The following is a 21,828-nucleotide window of genomic DNA, read 5'->3' as shown; positions in this document are numbered from 1 at the left end:
TGCAGCTTAGGCCCTTTAAACTTATCAGTATTTTGAGAGTAGGAAAGGGCCTCATATGTTAATTTTAGTATCACAAGTCTAAATCCGACCCCAAAAAACTTGTTCAAATAAAACTATAAATACTTCTAAATTTTATGATATTTTATAAAAATCTGCATTTCCAAAATCAACTATGCATCTACAATTTATAATATCAGTATGTACTGTACAGTACATAATGTACGTAATTATAGAAGGCCTTTCTATGAAGGGCCCAACTGTAAACATTTTTTTGATTTTTTAATATATTGGAAGCCTCAAAAAAGAATATATGAATACTGTATTTCAAAGGCCTGTTTATAGTTTCAACTATTCTAAGTATGATTGTAAATATAGTCAAACCTCAATATAGTGTTATATAAAATAGCGTCATCCTTGTAAAACGCCAATTCCATAAATATTAAATAGAGAACCTTTTATCATCTGTGAATTACTAAATGTTTTATTTTTCATTGCATATGACACCGTTATGTTTTTTGCGCATATACAGTACAGTTTACGTCAGCATGTATCGTATGACGTATATCACTCCGTCATCTAATTACATATGTACGCGCGAAATTCAAATGTTTTAAATTTAAACCGCCTAACTGACATTCTTTTAAAGTTATCCTACAACCCAACGTTTTGCTTTACCATTGAAACCCATTGAATTTTTAAATTCTCAAAATCGTTTGAATTAATTGGATTAAAGTTATTGTAAATGTTACATTTATTAATTTTATAACGTAACATTTATTCCAGTCATTCTCAAGCATCTCGTAAATTATATATATAGAAATAAATTTAATAATGATTGATTAGATAAAATAGAATATTATAAAAGTTGATTGAATGTCTGTGACGTAATAGACTTTAATAAGAATTGCTCGCAGACGGAAGTAAGTAGTGTGCATTTCGATCTACAAATCTTATTGTATATCACTGGCACTTTTAACATAAAAAATGCACATTTCAGGCCTTTTAGCGTGCATAGAGCAGTGCATACATTTGGCATGTAACGTGCATAAAGCAGTGCGTTTTTATGTGCTTATGTATGTGCATGTGCATACATTTCGATTTTAAACGCATATAAATCCGGTCCTTACTCGTTACCCATTACTATACATAATTCATATTACCAGTTTTTTTAGAGATACTTCAGTTTAGCACCATATTCGAAGTAGTGCCAATTTATAAGGTGCTAAACCGAAGTTTGTACTTTAATGTTCATCGTGTAAAGTGTAAACAGTAGATCCAATAGTCTAACAATGTCTAACGTAACTTAATACTACATTTTAACAGAAGATCAAGTATTCTCTGTGTAATGTCATTCCACGTTATATATTGCAAAATATAATGCGTATAATATTACTTTTCGACTAAATATTCGAAGATAGAACGTAATAAAGTAAATTTTAAAAAATAACAGTAATCTAGTCAAGAATTCGAGTGTTTCCGAGTTTATTTTCACTCAAAAACTGTAAAATAATACATCGAAGTGGCGTACTTTCACGAAAAAATCAATTCTAATTCCAACAAACTAATGGAGTTTCAAGGTGAATTAAAAAATAAAAATAAAGTAACTAACCGCAACTGTAAGGAAATTAATGGTGTTAATGCTACAGCATCAATATCAATAATGTTATTGTAGGCAGCGCCTTCTTGTATAATTAATAGGAAAGTTAAAAAAAGATGGCAAACATCATTCTTATTCATTGCTGAATGAAGAAGGGAAGCGATTTGCATCTATAAAAACGATAATTATTTATAAAAACAAATCGAAAGAAATAAAGAATTAAAATATTCCTGTGTATTTTATTATAAAAAAGACAATTAAAATAAGATAATTTAATCAGAGAAGCAACAAATTGTAATTGTTACACTGGAGATTTTTTCGCTCTTACTTCCAGTGTAAAGTCTAAATCAATAGTCTCTTACTAAAAATAAACTGTAAAAATTAAAGCTTCTATATAAAAATTAAATAATTTAAATGATTTTACTGTAAATTATTATTAATTTTTAATAGAATTCTATTATTTTTCAGTGTCTTTTTAAATACAAATCGATGGGACAGGTTTGAGCATAAGCTAAACAAGCCTCACGTCGTATCTACACCTTAGGACCTCAAATTTTTATATATATAATTATTTGGTACAGGGGAAGGGCCTGTTATATATTATATAATAGGCCCTTCCCTTGTTATATAACATAGGGCCATAACAAGTCTAAGTTCTCAATTGAACATAGCTGAAATGGAAGAAGGAAAAAAAAAAACGCTCAAAAAATTTGAATTTTAAAGATTTATTAATTAATTAAAATTAATGGAAAGTTAAAAATTAATTAATTTATAGTAATATATTTAATTGGCGTAATTTATTAATTAAAAAAAAATAGAAGTTTCATTCACCGTATTGCGTTTTAAACGCGAAACTTCAAATCGAAAACAAAGAAAAACGCGCTAAAAGATTGAAATTTTGAGTAATTTATTAAATAAAATTGATTAAAAATAGAGTTTTACATTAAATAATTTAAATTAAACTGAAATATGACAAAAATGTATTTTTTAAAGCAGAAATTCCACTTCCTACGTTGAATTTTACATATTAAAGATCAAACTGGAAGATAAAAAAAACGCTCGTAAACCGAACTTTCAAGAATTTAATGTATAAAAATAAAAGCATTTTAAACGATAAAAAAACAGTAAATAATTTAAATTACACGTAAATATAACAATAATTTATCTTTGTATAAAATTTCTTCTTATTTTACAAGATAAAAATTAAATCTGTGTGAATTTTCTTACAATTCATGTGACTGTCGCATGTGTTACATTACTCCTACTTCATTTTCCTATATAACTAAACATATATATATATATATACTGTATATAAATATAAAATACCTACTTTTCCTTTTAAGTTATCGATAGCATTGAACTGTATTTATTTTTTCTATATTTTGTTTTTTAGCATTAAAGCAAATATATTCTGACACATTCTCCACGACAAAATTTACTTAATTATATTTAAGGAATTTAGGGAAATAAACAGTAAACATGTATACATTTTCCCCTTATTTTTTAAGCCAGAACAATGCCGTACTTAGCCTATTTACGAACCAGCTCGGTAAAATCTAATTTATTTCCACTAAATTACCTTTTAAGTCTATAATTTATTCGAGTTTCTTATCCTCGTCGCGAGTTATTGCATTATAGAACAATAAGAAAAATATATTATTTTATTATTATTTTTTAAGAAAATGAGAAAAAATTGTCTAGTTTATTCGTAAAATTAGAGATTTACTCGCTTTAATTCGACTTAAAAAAGTGTCTTCACGCATCGCAACTAGGTTATCCCACATTAAAATCGCGCTGTAAACATGAATTCTGCAGATATTTTTACAGTAAAAACGTTGTTTACGGTAAAGAAAAACGCTTTATAAAATATATTTAATTATATAAAGTCAAAGATCGTTGCACTTTGGAAGAATAAATATTATTTTACGAGTTACAAAATTTGTTTTTCCTATAAAAATTCCCCTCACTAAAAACTTAGACGTATACAAAACAATTACGTTTACTTTCTTTATAAACAATTAAGTTCAAGAATTCATTTTTTTTTATTATTATTTTTCTGCAAGTTTAAGAGACGTACTTGAAAAATTACAACATATCAAACCAAAATCTACTTGACCCGTATCGAGATGCACTGATTATTCTTCCTTATCTCGTAGATTTAAAAAGAATAAAATAAAATAGACTTTTATAAAGTAATTTAATCTAAAAATGTTCTAGAATAAGATAATGATCTATTTTTAATCCTTACTTTTTTCTAAATTTAGCGAATATAACTGTTTATAAACACCGAAAGGTCAACCTTGAACCAAAGATTAAGCTTAAGATTAAGATCCAAACAGTAAATTAACTATTTAAAAAGCTTTAAATTATATAAATCCGTTTTATAAGGGGAAAGAAATTGGCTTTATCTACCGAAAAAGTTCATCACCGGCAGAATTTTTCCTTTCTATCGTCGATATATCTTTTACGTTTAAGGCCTTTGTACCCGATTTATATATAAAATAATAATAAAAAAATTTATCATAAATCTACTAAACACGTTATATAAAAAGGATAAAACATTTCTAGGTCAGCTTATAGAAAAATATTTTTAAAAAATTACCTGGGTGACAACTAGATCCCCGTAACACTTTTCAAATTCGTATAATCTGAATGTTCCACTTTCGGTGAGTTATAAAAAATATTCATAATTTTTCTATGCTTCATAACTTCACATTCAAAACTTCACTTAAGTCGGTGGCACATCGTCCCGTTTCGTGGTGTGTCGAGTGCAGACTGATAGAAATGCCGGACGAGATCCCGTGTAGGCTATACACTACACGCCTGTCATTGGTGGATTCGAATCACGTGCCAAAAGGGGACGTTACGTATTGGACGTCACACTTCATTCAGACGTTGTGTCGGTGATGTAGTGAAACGTCCGAGACTGTTTGTGGAAGTTAACTAAAGGAAATTTTCTTTTGTACGCTTCGTTGGTAGAATTAAACAGAAGGGGTGAATGGCTGATGTGGTTTAAGGGGGCAATGCCCCTTGTAAGTTTTACTTTCGTTCTTTTTTTTTCTTTCTGTGTCTTTCTTTTCTTTCTACATTCGTCTGTATTACTGTCACCTACCGTACCATAACTCTATTTATGGATTTTGAAATTAGAAATTAATATGAATAGGCTGTCGTAAACTGCTACTTATTGCATTCATTTGTGAGGTCGAATACGTCACAGATCGTCTGAGCTTCTATATTTAGTAACGAGTAGACTATATTTATATATTTTTTTTCTTTCTTCTATTTTAGTTTCTGTGTGATCGTCAATTGGTACCGATCATATGGAAGAGGATTCACGCATCGTCGCTTGATAGGTACCATTTAATAATCGATCAAATAAAAAAAAAACAATGAAAGTGATTATTAACGTCCACGACTCGATTGAAGTGGGGTGTTTATTGATGACGTAAGAAACAATAGCGAAAGCGCTCGTCGTAACTTATTGAATTGGCCTGTTCTAAAGACGGCACCAGTTCAAGGTCGTAAGATTCTCTTCGCGGTAAAATTTATAAGATGATTTAAAAATTTTCATTCCTCTTTACCGGTCATCCTCTAAATATTTTAATTTTATCTTTTGTTTACGATGATAAGAGGCATAATCTGTTCGAATTTTAAAGCGAAACTTTCCCTCGGAGGGCCATTGGTCTATATTTAGCTCGTACGAGTTTTGGAAGTCACGCGAGTTGCGTAACACTCCCGTCCCGCAAGTCACGTGATTAATGAAGCTCTATTCACACTCGACGATTGATAAATGGTATCAGTTAATGACCTTTCAAGCTTTAATATAGTTAAGAGAAGCTCTAAATATTGATAGATCTGTACGATAATGAAATACGTTTAAGATCTCACGATTTTTATAAATATAAGGCATTTCTTTTAATATTTTTATAAGTAAATGTAAACAACTTGTAGTAGATTTGCATGCTTATGAACAGGCGTTTAAACTATATGTAAGAGGCCTTCCCTCTTCATCAAATAAACTGAAAAGAGTCAGGCACCGAGTTGCAGCATCGTAGAATGAGGCCCTAACTGCACCTTAGTAGCGCGAGGTCCTAAGTTTCAGCTTTATTGAATGAGGCCCTGAACTGTAGTTTTATAGATCGAGAGTTTAAATTGAAGCTTCGAAGAATGAGGTCCTAAGTTGTTGTTTGGGACGAGAGGTTTTAAGAGGTAGCTTGTGGAACTTTTACGTGTAAATCCGTCCCTACTTAAGAGATGTGCTTTTACAGATAAAAAGTGAACGTGCAAACACTTCCAGACGATTTATCCAAAATTTACAGGCTAAAATCGAACATATTTGAACCGAAAATCAAAGAGAAAGTTGACAACAACGATAAAACAGATTTTTCCCCAAAGCAACGACCAAGATTGCGTGACTCATTCCCGTAATACACGAGCAGGGAACCTTCACCCCTTCATCCACGAAAATTTTCTGAAGTGCACACAAACATATCAGTATATTAAGTGCACTGACTGAGATATAACATAGATAACGACTGTGTTACGAGTTACGTGATTTATATATATACATTNATTAATGAATCATATATTTATAAAAAATCCCCAAAATATATATAAATATATATATATATAAAGATTAGAAAATAAGTAGGTAGAAATTAGAACGTGTAGTTGTTTGTAGTTTAATATTATCGGGACAAGTAACTGTATTGTTTGTTCTCAATTAGACTAAAGACTCGAAGTAATGTATTTATTATTAGAAGCAAGGACGACGGCTTTTCCATCCCCCTTTATAAAAACCCAAGTTATCTCATGCTATCTTATGGGTAATAGCTTCTAGATGAATATTTTTACTAATTTTTTTGTATATATATAAAATAAGTATGCATATCTGATTATAATTAAATTTCTACTCCTAGTTAATTGTGCAAGTGTAGAATAACATTAAAAATCTGGATAAATCGGACACCATTAATAAGAATTGATTACACTTGTCTTTATGACCTGAAAAATCTGAAACTTGTTATTTTATTTTCTAATTTTTTATTCTTTGGCCTATTCTTAAAGAAATTGTTTAACATTCTGACATCCTTATCTGTTAAGGATCGATCTTACCAATCGGTTTTAATTAAAATACTGTTGTGAACTTGTTTTTTTAAAGAGGTTCCTGACTAGTTAAGCGCTTGACAATAAATTATCTTCATTTATTGCTCTTCGATTTATAAATATTCGCGTTTATTTATAAGTTTATAAGGATAATTTCGTAAGGAAAAATTTTTATCGGTAAGCTTTATTTAATTCTACACGAACGAAACAATTATTTTATAAGGCTTTGACGCCCTTATTTAGTAATAAGGATCGATCGGCTTCAATTAAAATTTCATTTTCGATTCTTTTTTTCTTCTTAGTTTTTGATAGAATTAACGAAACGATTATTTAACTCTTTAGATTAAATTATGTTTTCGTTTTGAAGAGGAGGAGGAAGAGGGGGATCATCGTGCGATGATCCTGGAAGAAGAGGATGATAAAGAGGATCAATGCACGGTTCTTGAAGAAAAAGATAAACAGTAGGATCTTACGTTGACCCTTGAAAAATGGGGGGACCAGTGCGCTGATTCTTGAAGAAGAGGATAAATGGGAGGATCAGTGAGTTAATCCTTGAAGGGGAGGATCAGTGTAATGATTTTAGAAAAGGGTGAAGAGGCGTATCATTAGAGGATGGTTCCTCAAGGCATTCCTTAAGAAGATGATTCTTTTCCTCACGATGCATAATGTAACTTCGAACAATAATTTTAAACGCATTTTACAATTGTTGATGAACGTGATAATGGAATTTCTTTCCATATCAAGCTTTTTTACTTTTCCCCATTTTTTCTAAATGTTTTGATTGATGTGGAGCCTAAAAACTAAGTAGAGATTGACGTAACTTCACTTTCTTAATAATCTTTTGTAGGAGAAATTGCTATCTAGTTGAATACTATAATTAGATTTATCTTTTTCGCTCTGTCATCTTTATTATCTGGAATTTATTTTTATTATAATTTATCCCATCCATTAAACGAAGTTATTAATCTTATACGGAGCAACTGTCTCGGTTACAGAATCTACTTCTTAATCACTCTACTTTTTATGGGCTAATAATATTAATAATACAAAGAATAAATTAGAATAATATAATGAATATGTATGTATAAAGCTGTATGTTGCTATAAATATAATTTTAAAATAGATTATAAATATGACTTAATTGATTTTTACCTTCTCAGTCTTTATTGATATATTGCTATAGGGCATAAAAAGTATTTAACTCGGCATTAGAGCCGGACTTACCTTTGTTGTAGCTCCAGGCTATATTATATAACAGACCCTTCCTCCTCCATTAAACAAGTTTAAAAGCTCGAGATTCTAAGCTATAGTAACGTATTATAAAGCCATAAGCTGTGGTGTTTGAGATCATAAGTTATATTGTAGTACCCTATAATGAGGCCCTAGCCGTAAGCACCCTAGTGTGAGGCCCTTAACTGTGGTTTCGTAGCGTAACACTCTATGAAACACTCTCTAAGTTGTGATTTCAAAGCGTAAGGCTCTATGCTGTGATCTCAGTACAAAGCACTAACTGTTGTTTCGTAGTGTAAAGCACCAAGTTAGCCTCATACTAAGAAACTGCAACACAGCGTATAGCCTTACATTAAAAAGACACAACTTAAGGCTTCGAGAACCTTAAAGCTTTAATTAAGGCTTAGGGCCTACATACAACTAGATATAGACCGTTATACAACGATACGCTCTTGTTGTATAAGGCCCTAGTGCGATGCCCCAAGCTAACTTACGTACGAATCCAACATTACCTGTTACAATACAACATTACTGTACGAATACAACATTACCAGAACGATATGGAAACGATACAAGTTTCATTTTTATCGGGCCATAAAAGGTAGACAAATACCCTTAAACGTTATCCCAATAACACAATCCAGGAAATAAAAATTAAAGACAATGAAAGAACTTTACACTAGCTTCAGGCATTATTTATATATGAAAATACTTGCACATATATAACGTTACTTGTCATTTATGACACTATCAGATTATCTTTCGAGATTTTTATGAGGAACGTACGGTAAGAGGGTCAAAAACAGGAATTTCATAACCTTGTTATAGTCGAAATTTATGTATAACGGATGATTGTTTGAAATTATTCATTTTTTTGCCATGTTTATGCCGTCGTAAAAATTTAATATCAACGAGAAAAAGTAGTAAAATTGATGAAACAATTGCATTTATTTTTATTAAAATTTCCCTTTATTTTAGAAGATTGATAACGTATGCAGAAGGTTATCGATTGTTAAGCCAATCGAATGTTATTGATGTTTTGGTCCCCTCGTAACTGAATGGAAAATAACTTTTAATTCTTTTTTCTAACTTAACCTATATTTATACAATATATATTTTTTTAATTTTTCGGCTTTTTATCATCAATTTTTCGATCGATATGTCAAATACGTAACAAATTAAGATTAATAAGTCGATCTGCTCATAATATAAAAATCTTAAACGATGCTTACCTTCTTAAAAATAGCTTTAAAATGTAAGAAATTTCTCCATTAAAATATATAATAATAAAATAAAATAAAATTTAGAAAAATAGGACAAGTAATTGTCTGTAAAATGAATGTATTAAATTTAATAATTTATTTACAATATATACTCTATATATATATATATATGCAGTCAAACCTGTAATCAACGGCCACCGAAGGAAACATTAAAAAAGTTCGTTGTTCGGAAGTGGCCGTTACAGGAGATTTGAAATCGGCTAATTAATTAATGAATCCGATGAATAGAGTGGCCCAAAAGTCACGTAACCTCGTAATTTTTTCTTTTATGTGCTTAAGATTTACTTGATGTGATAACCGAGGAAAACATTAATAACCGAGTTTTTTATTTCAAACAATTGATGTCAACTGGATTAAAAAATTAATTACTGTTTAATTAAAAGTAAAAATTCGATTAATTTGAATCGAAGAAGCTTTATTGTTAATAAAGGTCAAATGACTTTTGGGCCACCCTGTATATAATTACATAAACTTATCTATAAAAAATGTAATATGCAGTGTTTTTTATTTTACAAAATCGATGGAAATTAATTTAATATTAATTTAAAGAAGCGTTAGTATTTGCAGCGGTTAACTAACTTTTGCTCCTCTCCTATATAATTTATATTCTACGCAGCCTAAGAAATTATTCGACGACACAAGAATTAATGCATTTAATTTATGGGAAAATCAATCCTAAACATAGAATTTATTTGTTGTTAATATACGATTTCTATTTTGTTTACACCCGGAGTTTATTGACACCTGAAACGTTTTCGAGACAAACGTTTATCTATTTTAATGACCAAACACGTGAGAACGTGTCCAAATAACAGTAGAGCAGACACCTGGAACGGATGAGTCTGAATATATGGGTTTGTAGTAGCTTAAATTAACTATTTATAGCTGTCAGGAAGTGTTTAACTGTGATGTCACTGTTTACTTTTAAGCTCCCTTTAGATATATATATACTTTTTTTTCTATTTTTTTTATAATGAATTTCTAAGATTATCACCATCGGTGATGATTTTCCACTCTTGTCATCGCGTTCTTAGTACGATAATTCAGTTGAAAATTATTAGAGCGTCAATCTGTCTGTCGAATTAGCGCTATCTTTCTATACTATAGTCTTTCTTCCTTTTTTTTATAATTGTTTATTGTCTTTTCTTTAATTTTCTAATATTATCTTGGCTATTAAAGTTTTCTTTTATAATTAATCACTTCAGATAAAATTGTGAAACTCAAAAAACTTTTTCTATAATGGAAGAGATTATCTTGTAATTGAAAGCTTTGATGGGAATTTTTTTCCCCCTGTTTTACTTTTAGAAGTTTTGTACTTTATTATTATTTTTTTTCTGGCTTTAGCTACGAAATGTAGTCCTAAACTCGAAGTTTTATGCATTTATCCGTAAATGTACACCTGTTTATACATTATTTATATAGTATCGAGTACTGTACTATACGGGATGTATTATATTTATTCTGGCTCACGTGTAAGTCTGTAAATCTGATGATTAAGCTATGTTCCTGTAGTTTAGATGTATATTAATATATAGAAGGCTATTTACGTAACGTAAATCTTTGATAGTTGTGTCCGACGAACTTCCAATAACGGCCAACTGTAAACGGCAGCCATTTTTTTTCAGAAATCTTAATTTTTTTGTTGTTGTTGTTGTTTTTGAACAAAAATGCATACAAAATAACCTTTAAACAACGGCCATTTTTATGTTCCCCACTACTGGCCGTTGTTCAGAGGTTTAACTGTATATAAATACATGTCATTTGTAAACAGAATATAAAATACAAAACTACTTAATAACCATTATATATTTTGTTAGACAAATTTTTCTGCCTAAGAACAGCAAAAATACTGTAAACAGACGTGTCTAACAGTCAGTTAACCACAGTAAAGATTATACTGTATTATAATTTTCCAAAATGAGCACGGAATTTATATAACTTGAAGTGCTTAATATTTAAATTTTAATGAATTTGCAAAATTTATTATTTTAATAGTTGATTTTAATAAAACTCTTCAATAAAACAAGCAAATGTTTATCCTATTATTTAGAGAATTATGTCGAATTTCTTATTAAATTCATAGAATTGTATTTATTCACGTTAAAAAAATTATTCTAAATTATATTATATAATTACAATTAAACTTAAAGAACTTAAAATACATAAGAATCCCGATTTAAGAACCTCGATTTACGAAGAATCTCGATTTAAGAACGAAATCAATATAAAGGGAGGAAAAATCAATTTAAGAATCTCAATTTAAGAAGAATCCAGTAGCGCGCGACTAGGGCCCCCTCGTCGTCTCGAGGGGTCTCAAAAATTACATAAAGATAATTATTAAAATTATCTTTAAATAATTATTAAAATCTATAAAATAATTATTAAAATTACAAAAAGATAATTATTTAAGAATTTTATTGTCTTTTTAATTAAAAAAAAACACTTTCACATAGAGGCCCTCGTAACAAAATTGCGCCTAGAGCCTCAAATTTGCTACTGGAAGAACTGCAACGTTAAATACGGGAAAATGTGCGCCTGAATTCGGAATAATGCCACATATTTTTTTTTTTTTTTTTAAGTACTAAGTGACATTTTAAGAATTTATAAATATTTTTGNAACGTTGTTTACGGTAAAGAAAAACGCTTTATAAAATATATTTAATTATATAAAGTCAAAGATCATTGCACTTTGGAAGAATAAATATTATTTTACGAGTTACAAAATTTGTTTTTCCTATAAAAATTCCCCTCACTAAAAACTTAGACGTATACAAAACAATTACGTTTACTTTCTTTATAAACAATTAAGTTCAAGAATTCATTTTTTTTATTATTATTTTTCTGCAAGTTTAAGAGACGTACTTGAAAAATTACAACATATCAAACCAAAATCTACTTGACCCGTATCGAGATGCACTGATTATTCTTCCTTATCTCGTAGATTTAAAAAGAATAAAATAAAATAGACTTTTATAAAGTAATTTAATCTAAAAATGTTCTAGAATAAGATAATGATCTATTTTTAATCCTTACTTTTTTCTAAATTTAGCGAATATAACTGTTTATAAACACCGAAAGGTCAACCTTGAACCAAAGATTAAGCTTAAGATTAAGATCCAAACAGTAAATTAACTATTTAAAAAGCTTTAAATTATATAAATCCGTTTTATAAGGGGAAAGAAATTGGCTTTATCTACCGAAAAAGTTCATCACCAGCAGAATTTTTCCTTTCTATCGTCGATATATCTTTTACGTTTAAGGCCTTTGTACCCGATTTATATATAAAATAATAATAAAAAAATTTATCATAAATCTACTAAACACGTTATATAAAAAGGATAAAACATTTCTAGGTCAGCTTATAGAAAAATATTTTTAAAAAATTACCTGGGTGACAACTAGATCCCCGTAACACTTTTCAAATTCGTATAATCTGAATGTTCCACTTTCGGTGAGTTATAAAAAATATTCATAATTTTTCTATGCTTCATAACTTCACATTCAAAACTTCACTTAAGTCGGTGGCACATCGTCCCGTTTCGTGGTGTGTCGAGTGCAGACTGATAGAAATGCCGGACGAGATCCCGTGTAGGCTATACACTACACGCCTGTCATTGGTGGATTCGAATCACGTGCCAAAAGGGGACGTTACGTATTGGACGTCACACTTCATTCAGACGTTGTGTCGGTGATGTAGTGAAACGTCCGAGACTGTTTGTGGAAGTTAACTAAAGGAAATTTTCTTTTGTACGCTTCGTTGGTAGAATTAAACAGAAGGGGTGAATGGCTGATGTGGTTTAAGGGGGCAATGCCCCTTGTAAGTTTTACTTTTGTTCTTTTTTTTTTCTTTCTGTGTCTTTCTTTTCTTTCTACATTCGTCTGTATTACTGTCACCTACCGTACCATAACTCTATTTATGGATTTTGAAATTAGAAATTAATATGAATAGGCTGTCGTAAACTGCTACTTATTGCATTCATTTGTGAGGTCGAATACGTCACAGATCGTCTGAGCTTCTATATTTAGTAACGAGTAGAATATATTTATATATTTTTTTTCTTTCTTCTATTTTAGTTTCTGTGTGATCGTCAATTGGTACCGATCATATGGAAGAGGATTCACGCATCGTCGCTTGATAGGTACCATTTAATAATCGATCAAATAAAAAAAAAACAATGAAAGTGATTATTAACGTCCACGACTCGATTGAAGTGGGGTGTTTATTGATGACGTAAGAAACAATAGCGAAAGCGCTCGTCGTAACTTATTGAATTGGCCTGTTCTAAAGACGGCACCAGTTCAAGGTCGTAAGATTCTCTTCGCGGTAAAATTTATAAGATGATTTAAAAATTTTCATTCCTCTTTACCGGTCATCCTCTAAATATTTTAATTTTATCTTTTGTTTACGATGATAAGAGGCATAATCTGTTCGAATTTTAAAGCGAAACTTTCCCTCGGAGGGCCATTGGTCTATATTTAGCTCGTACGAGTTTTGGAAGTCACGCGAGTTGCGTAACACTCCCGTCCCGCAAGTCACGTGATTAATGAAGCTCTATTCACACTCGACGATTGATAAATGGTATCAGTTAATGACCTTTCAAGCTTTAATATAGTTAAGAGAAGCTCTAAATATTGATAGATCTGTACGATAATGAAATACGTTTAAGATCTCACGATTTTTATAAATATAAGGCATTTCTTTTAATATTTTTATAAGTAAATGTAAACAACTTGTAGTNTGTTTGTACAAAATAAGAAAATAATTTTTAACGATACAATAGTCTTTGTTAGGCTTAACATCGACGAAAATTCAACGCGAAGCGACAAGCAACGGATAAAAATTTCGACATTGGATACGTTAAACTATTTTTTCGTACGTAAATCAGTTATCCGAAATATCGGTTATCCGGACAACCCCAGTCCCCAATTGATTCGGAAAATCGACGCTCTACTGGTATTTTCAGTTGCAACGGTTCATGATTGAAAATAAATTAAATTCAAATGAAATAAACAATTTAGACTTAATTTTTAAATACATACAACATTATTTTAATTATTATTTGTTATTTATATAAATATTTATCGGGCTACAATTTTCAAATTGCAGACCTATACATTCCCACTGTCTGTCCTTCCTTAATTTTCAGAATGGAGTTATACAGATGAAAATCGAGACCAGATATAGAGTTCCGATCCAGACCGGAACTCACGCGATTTTTTTAAAACTAACAGATGATTAAAAATTTCAGCCCGATATTGTGAGGATGATAGATGATACAATAAATAATTTCCCGTATTTTATTATAATTTACTATATACCAGTATTACGTAGTATCGATAATTAATGTTTGAATATACAGTGAAACTTCGTTATAGCATCGTTCTAACATTCTAGTAAAGCGTCAATGAATACTTGAGAACAGATCTTTCCCATAAGAACTAAATAGAGAAGTCTTCGACGTTTGTTAAATTGCTAAATATGCTATTTTGTTCTTATCGTGTAAAATGTGCTTCGCTTCGGTTTAGCGCCACCCTCATTAAATGCTAATTTTACAAACTACCAAATGGCGGAGTAAACCGGGTTTCTACTTTTATATTTTCTGAAGTTATAAAATTAAAAACTTATATTACTTTTATTATTAAAAATGTAAGGAAATAATTTAATTTTGAATTAAAGTATTTATATTTTAAAAAATAATAGAAGGAAAAATATAACTTTAAAAAATTGAAGGCTTTGTGAATTAATTTAGGAAACAATAAGAATAATTTCGTAATTTAAATTTTTAACTTTTTAGATTAATAATTAAACTAAAAAATTTTGATAATTATACAGTATTTTTGTTACATTTAAGCTATAACGTGAAGATATATTTATTTTAAATGTATTTTTGATAGAAAAAAATATTAAAAATTTAGTTAATTCTATTCTCATTATGTTCTTTATCATTTTTTTGATTTTATAATTCCAGAATGTATATATAATCAAACCCCGGTTTACCGCCACCATTTTCTCGCCCATAAAATTGTCAATTAATCGAGTGTGGCACTAAACTGAACTCTACAACATACAGTCAAACATTTCGCCTTCGAATTTGGCACTAAATCGAGTGACATTAAATTGAATAAGTTAAAATTTAATTTATAATTATACTTAACATTAAGAATATATTCTTAATTAATGAAAATTAATATATTTTTAAAAATACTTTAATTTTTATCTTAAACTTTTTACGACATTTCTATTTGTAAGTAAAAGTTGAATAGAGAATTTTTAATTAAAAAAGTGAAAATGTTATTGTGAAATTTTAGTACGAAATCGCCTTTAAACAAATTTTTGTATTTCTTTTTATTTTTATTTTTTGCAAGTGTTTATATTAACTAGAAAACTTTTTTTAGTTTAACCTCAAGAGAAATTTTTCATAATTAGTTTGTATATTTAGCATCAAGAACGAGTCGTATTACGTTTTACACTATTTAGTAATTTAGCACGTGTTTCTTATCGCTACAATCACGTAAAATTTCAATCGACTTTACAAAATGAAATAATATACGCATATATAGGCCTACACAGAACTAATTAATAAAAATTATTTAGTAATATTTATTTTAATTTAGAATCGAATTTTAATTAACCATTAAAATATTTTAAATTATTATACGAATTATATTTGCGAAATGAAAAACAAATTTTAATTTTAAACTAATTATTATAATTAATTTAGTAATATTAATATTAATTTAAAATCTATTTCTATTTAATAAATTTTTATTAAAATATTTTAAAGTTTTTTTTTTTTTAAATTGTTATAGGCAGCGCGTAAGACGGCACGTCATTGTCACGTGATACTTAATTAACTAATGATATCGATCCGAAATCTCAGCAGACGATTATCAATCAGTCACATGACGCTGATTAATTATCATGTGACATCAATCGAACCAATTACAGACTTCTCCCTTAAATTACTCGAGAGTGAATCGACGCCATTTTGAAACATTAGCGTCATATGTTTGTGGCATTTAATTAATAAATTTAATCGTTTAAAATAATTAACGAGAAGAGGAGTCAAAAGTATCATTAGGTTTCATCACAGAAAGTCGTTAGCATTAGAAGTTTAATAAGTGAAAGAAATTGTTCAGAAAGTGCCTTGAAAGCTTTATTAAAGGTGACATTATTTCCTATAAATATAGTAATGATTTAAATAATAAACGTTATTATGATTTCAATACATATGTATTTGAATTGATGGTTATTATGAATCCGTATTTAAATTAATGGAAACTTTCAAAATTCCAAAAATGCTGAAGGAGAATGATGAATAGCTTAGTAAGGAATTAAGTTTGGAAGGGGCCTGATCCAGCTGAAGGTTTTGCGGGGCCTCGAAAAAATGTTATTAGTAGGCCCCAAAAATATGTGTAAAACAGAATTTTATCGAAAAATTGTATACTTTTATTAAACATAATTTATAGACATTAAATACTCTACCATGGACATACGCAGAAGGGGCAAACGGGACACATGGCACTCCATGGAATCGAGTAAAAAATTCCCACAAATTATAATGGTAAAAACGATTGAAAAGTGTAGTCTTACACCCTCGACTATGAGGCACTTTGTTTTTCTGCGAATGTTCGTGTACACAACAAAGAATCACAGAAAAAAAATATATTATTGGCTTTCTCAAATTTTCTTTGAAATTTGAAAGTGTGGGTCATCCCGAGAGCGGTGCCTCGCACTTTCACGGGTTTTTCGGGTCCGATGCCCGAAAAACCGGCGTCTAAGCTGGCCCTGGTAAGGATCAATTATCCTGTACTTAAATTACAGTATTCATGTGTATGTTTGTATATTTTGTCAACACGAATATTTTTAGAACAAAACAAATATCATAAAAATAAGATTATTACGTTTAAATAAAAATTGATTTAAAAAAGTAAATCCAAATCCAATTTTAATATTTTTATTAAAATTTTCTTTTTCTTAGTCCCATTTCGTACGCCAGTAAGAATGATTTAGAAAAGACTTCGTAATCCAATGATAAGAATAATTTAATAAAAAAATCAATAAAAGTTTTAGTAGATATCAACGTGTTTTAGTTGTTTTTAGAATTATTTAAAGATCCTTTTTTCTTATTTGGTATTACATTATAGTGTTTTGTTTCTGTTCTAAAAATATCATCGATAATGAATACATGGCACGAGAACAATTTGTATTTGTTTGCATATTTTTACTATTTTAAATTAAAAATAAAATATAACAATAGAAGATTTATTTTATATTCTATATAAAAGTATAGGAAACACTAGAACATTCAAGTAGGGAAAGATATACTTTTCTTTAGATCAATGTTTTTTGAATTCTGCTTAGCAAATATTGATACTGGCAAATTTCTATATCAATTGTGGACTGAATAGCGAAACGTTGATTCACATAAAAGATTATATGAAAAAATTTCCATATTTTAAATTTTCATACGAAGGAAACTTTCCTTGATATAATTGTTTTATAACTGATAAACGTCACGAAGAATATTGTAAAGTTTAGCGTAATTTAACGAAAAAATCCTTATGACCGAATTTTTTTACAATATTATTTCTAAAGAAATTTCGATCCATATGTTAACTATATTAAAAAATTGCTCACGCAAAATCCATTCATATATCCACGCTATTTTACATAAGTCTACTTAATATTCTTTCCATACGTTTCATACTTCACTTCTAACAAAAATATTCAATTTTTAAAGAACAATATTTGTGATTTTAATCGAACATTCTTGTCTAATATTAATATTTAGACTGTATTTTCGCATGATACATCAATGCTAGACTTACCAAAACGTAATTTTTCTTTTAAATCCTTGTTTCCAGAGTATTCAATACAATCGATAAGAACATTTTTCAACAAGTTGGGCTTTGTGCTGGTCGCTGATAATTTATTGATGTTACTTGTAATCGATTGTTTTGGCTTCGAAAATGATTCTTTGTCATCATTATGATCTAGAAAAACCAATGGAAGTTTCGATTGTAAGTTATAAGGCTTACACTGTATAACATTTCTACATTGGAATGCTTTTAAAACCTTTATAAGTGTTGAAAGCTGCCTCGGAGCATATTCGAATTTCCATAAAATTCAGAAAACTTTGCTTCATTCATTCTGTAAATGCTTTTTGATTACATATTATTATTGTTGTTATTATTTTATCGTACACGGTTATGTGTTTTTGTTAAGTCTTTACAAATTATTTACGTAGAAAATAAATATAAAGTATTAATGTATCCATGCGGATATAACTTAAAAATCGTTTAAATTCAATATTTTAACAATAAATTACCGAAAANCACATGATAAAATTTAAATAATAATAATAATAATAATTTTAAAAAAAAGGTTGGAAAATTTACATTAGCTATTTTCATTTTCGTACAATCAAGCGAAAAGAAAAATATTTTTCTTTCCGTAAACACGTTTAAAATAAAGAAAATAATTTCTGTTAGAAATAGAATGTCGACACTTTGTTAAAAATAGCAACAATACAGAGATAGACGACCTCACATCATCCATGTGGAACGATTTAAATAAATAAGTATAATGGGATTGCTATCTCCACACTTATATTCATGTTTAATTCATAGACACGTGACCGAATAATCACGCTTCTTCGTATAATTTGCATAATATACACTAATTGCGTGACAGATTTTCACAGATTTTTCTTCTTATTAAATCCTCAATATTTTCTGTTTCCTCTTTTTAAATCCGTAGTATTTTTGCAATTTCTTCTTTAAATCCACAATGTTTTCGCTTTTTTACGAGTGATTTATCGTTGGTAGTGTTAACGAACTTTTACGTATATTTTCACGAAGGGGTGTGCGCTTACATCGTAAAACTTAATTGCAAAATAATATAGGAAACGTTAATTCTACGGGGTGATTGGTTGCTTAAATGTTCCTCGATCCTCCGGAAATTAGGAACAGATTAGACGAGTGATTGTGTTAGCGGTGACGATGTCAAGGTTGTTTAGAATTCTTTGATGGCGATTTTTCTTCATTTTGCAGGCTCGGGTGACAAGTGTTGTTTGTCGTGTAACGCTTTAACTCGCAAAAAACACAAATAAGGCAATTGTTTACTCGATTCTACTTAAAAAACAAAGATTATATATCCTTAAACATTTATTTTTTTAATGCTTTTATAGAAATCACAAACAGATAGTGGAGAAAACTGCAACCGGTTGTTTATAAGAAGTAGATTTCGACAAAAACAAACGTATGATTTGAAAATAAAATTTCGATAAAAAAAGGCATTACTTTGAAAAATTGTTTAAGTTATAACAGAAAAAATATTGTTTAACAGTTTAGCAACCTCAATACAGTATAATCTTTACAAATTGCTAGTTCTTTCAGCAAGATCTATAGAAGCAATAACCCAATTGCCTTAATAAACAGCAATAACTGTAAATATTTTCAGCTTTTCAGCACCGAAAATGTTCTGAAATAAGAAGAAAAAAATTGCATTACTGCCGACATTTTTATCAAAACATCGATACGCAGTACATTTTCCCCGACAGCATTTTCTATTCTAAAAAAGAATTCCTAATCGTGTAAATTTGCGTGTTGCAACGAAGAAATCATGTTGATTTTGTTAAGAGGATATAAACCAAATAAATTGGATGGTAAAATTTAAAGAACGAAGGACCATGCTAGTAAGAAATTTGGCTATTTACCAAAATCGGTGACAGAATGCCGACAACCGAAAACCATTTGTCACAGCCAAGATCCATTAACAGATCTCTACAACTATCATTAGAAAACTACATGATGTCCAACTTAATGGTTTTTTATTGTCGTCCCGGGCTTAAATGGTGTTGGAGACGGTTTAAATCTACTTGTTGAATTAACAATGATGGCAATTTATCAAAGCGTAGGGTCAACATTACCAAGAGGTGCTTTATTAAATTAACATCTTTCACAAGTATATATATATATATAGTTACGCTTTCGTAAGATATTTAGTACTAGATACTATCTTAAATTTCGAATATTTTTAAACATTAGGGTTGATTAACCGGCTATATATTAATTACAATCATAGATATCTTAAAGGAAATGTAATAAATTCATATCAATCGAAGTCTCGTGGCGCAAAAAATATTCCAAATATAGATTGGATGAGGAAGAAATATGATACATCAAGTAAGCATTTGGTAAGTGTAAAAGATGAGAATGGGATGCTCATGAGGCCAAAAATCGTTATCCTAGTTATTAGGTGATGCTTGACTTTACAAGATCTATACACATGATTCTGATCTTTCCTTTCAGGTCATAGACTTGTCTATAGGATAAAGGTCAATGTAACGATTGAGTTATGGTGTCTAACGTTTTCTGCTGAGTCGAGATGTATGGAAAGATCAGCGTTATTTAATTCTTAAACCGATTTTCTATAAGTGGGAAAAAAACACGTAAACTCAGAAACCGTAATGACGTTACGCTGACGCAATAGATTCGAAACTCATTAAGGCTTTAAACTTTCCTCGAAATAATTTATTTTAAGCAAATTTACTATAAAAAAATCTATACTAATTTCACTACTTTCTATTTTAGTCGTCACTTCAGGATTCATATAAATGAATGCGCGTAGGTTGGCGCTTGCATTAAAATTAATAATTGCATTTGGGATAAACTTAATATTTTAAATTTATTTAAATGAATCGGAATGTGTTGTTAAGTATACGGAATAATTTACATTTCTACAATAAATTACATTCCATTTAAAAGCAAGAGAATATTTCGAAAATATGTCAAACGTTAATGAAAAATTCACGAAAATATTACTTCTTAATGGGGTCGAACTTTAATTAAAACAAAAATCTTATCGTCTGATTGTTAATTAATGATGATAAAATGTTAATGGTGTGATGATAATTTCGGTAATTACATAAACGTGATTAATTATGTTTCGTATGTCGCGATGGTGTGACATTCCAGCTATCGGATCTTGGACTTTTAATGAAGGAATAAACTTAAAAATATAAAATATTTCCTTTTTTTAAATGAATATATTTGATGTAATCGAATACTCGGATGTTATATGATTTCCTAGTGGCAATCACGTGGCATCCTAGCCGAATCTTATGAAAATTTTCATACTTTCGGCACTGAATAGCAGTTCGACGAGGGAAAAAAATGTGTAAAATAAACTTAAAAATTATATAATTGAAAACAAAAATAAAAAATTATATATACATGTATATATATTCTTTCTTTTAATGTGTATATTTGATATAATCATATACTTTTTCAGTTACTTTTATTGCTTACATTGACATAATTAAATAGCAGAGTTAATTTAAGTTATTTCCTTTTAAAAGTCCTTACTCCAGTTCCAATAATTATTTCTTTTTCTTTTTTTCTCGATAAAGTAAAATAAAATAAAAAAGAAATGCAAATCGAAACGCGAATATCGAGTACTATTTTTAGAAATATTCGAAATCTAGTTGTGAATTTTCAATTTCCTTTAAGGAAAGGTAATACTATAAAGGAAATAAAATTTAAATAAATAATGGAAAAACCTATATAAAATTTTTGTCATATTAATCTTAAAATATATATATATAT

The 21,828-nt window shown here is 29.2% G+C and overlaps 1 long non-coding RNA gene across 4 annotated transcripts in view; it reads left to right on the top strand.

Moving 5' to 3' along the window:
• The first annotated feature begins 16,182 nt into the window (after positions 1–16,182).
• LOC111637421 overlaps positions 16,183–21,828 on the top strand; it is a 53,039-nt gene continuing 47,393 nt past the window's right edge. For all 4 annotated transcript variants that reach the window (XR_002758694.1, XR_002758696.1, XR_002758695.1 and 1 more), the window contains exon 1: positions 16,183–16,382. This is a non-coding gene — a long non-coding RNA (uncharacterized LOC111637421). The remainder of the gene's footprint in view (positions 16,383–21,828) is intronic.

Source organism: Centruroides sculpturatus, unplaced genomic scaffold (genome assembly GCF_000671375.1).
Source record: "Centruroides sculpturatus isolate CEXI.00-Female unplaced genomic scaffold, Cexi_2.0 scaffold172, whole genome shotgun sequence".
NCBI lineage: Eukaryota > Metazoa > Arthropoda > Arachnida > Scorpiones > Buthidae > Centruroides > Centruroides sculpturatus.
The sequence above is the reverse complement of the archived record's forward strand: the minus strand, read 5'-3'. Positions and strand labels throughout refer to the sequence as shown.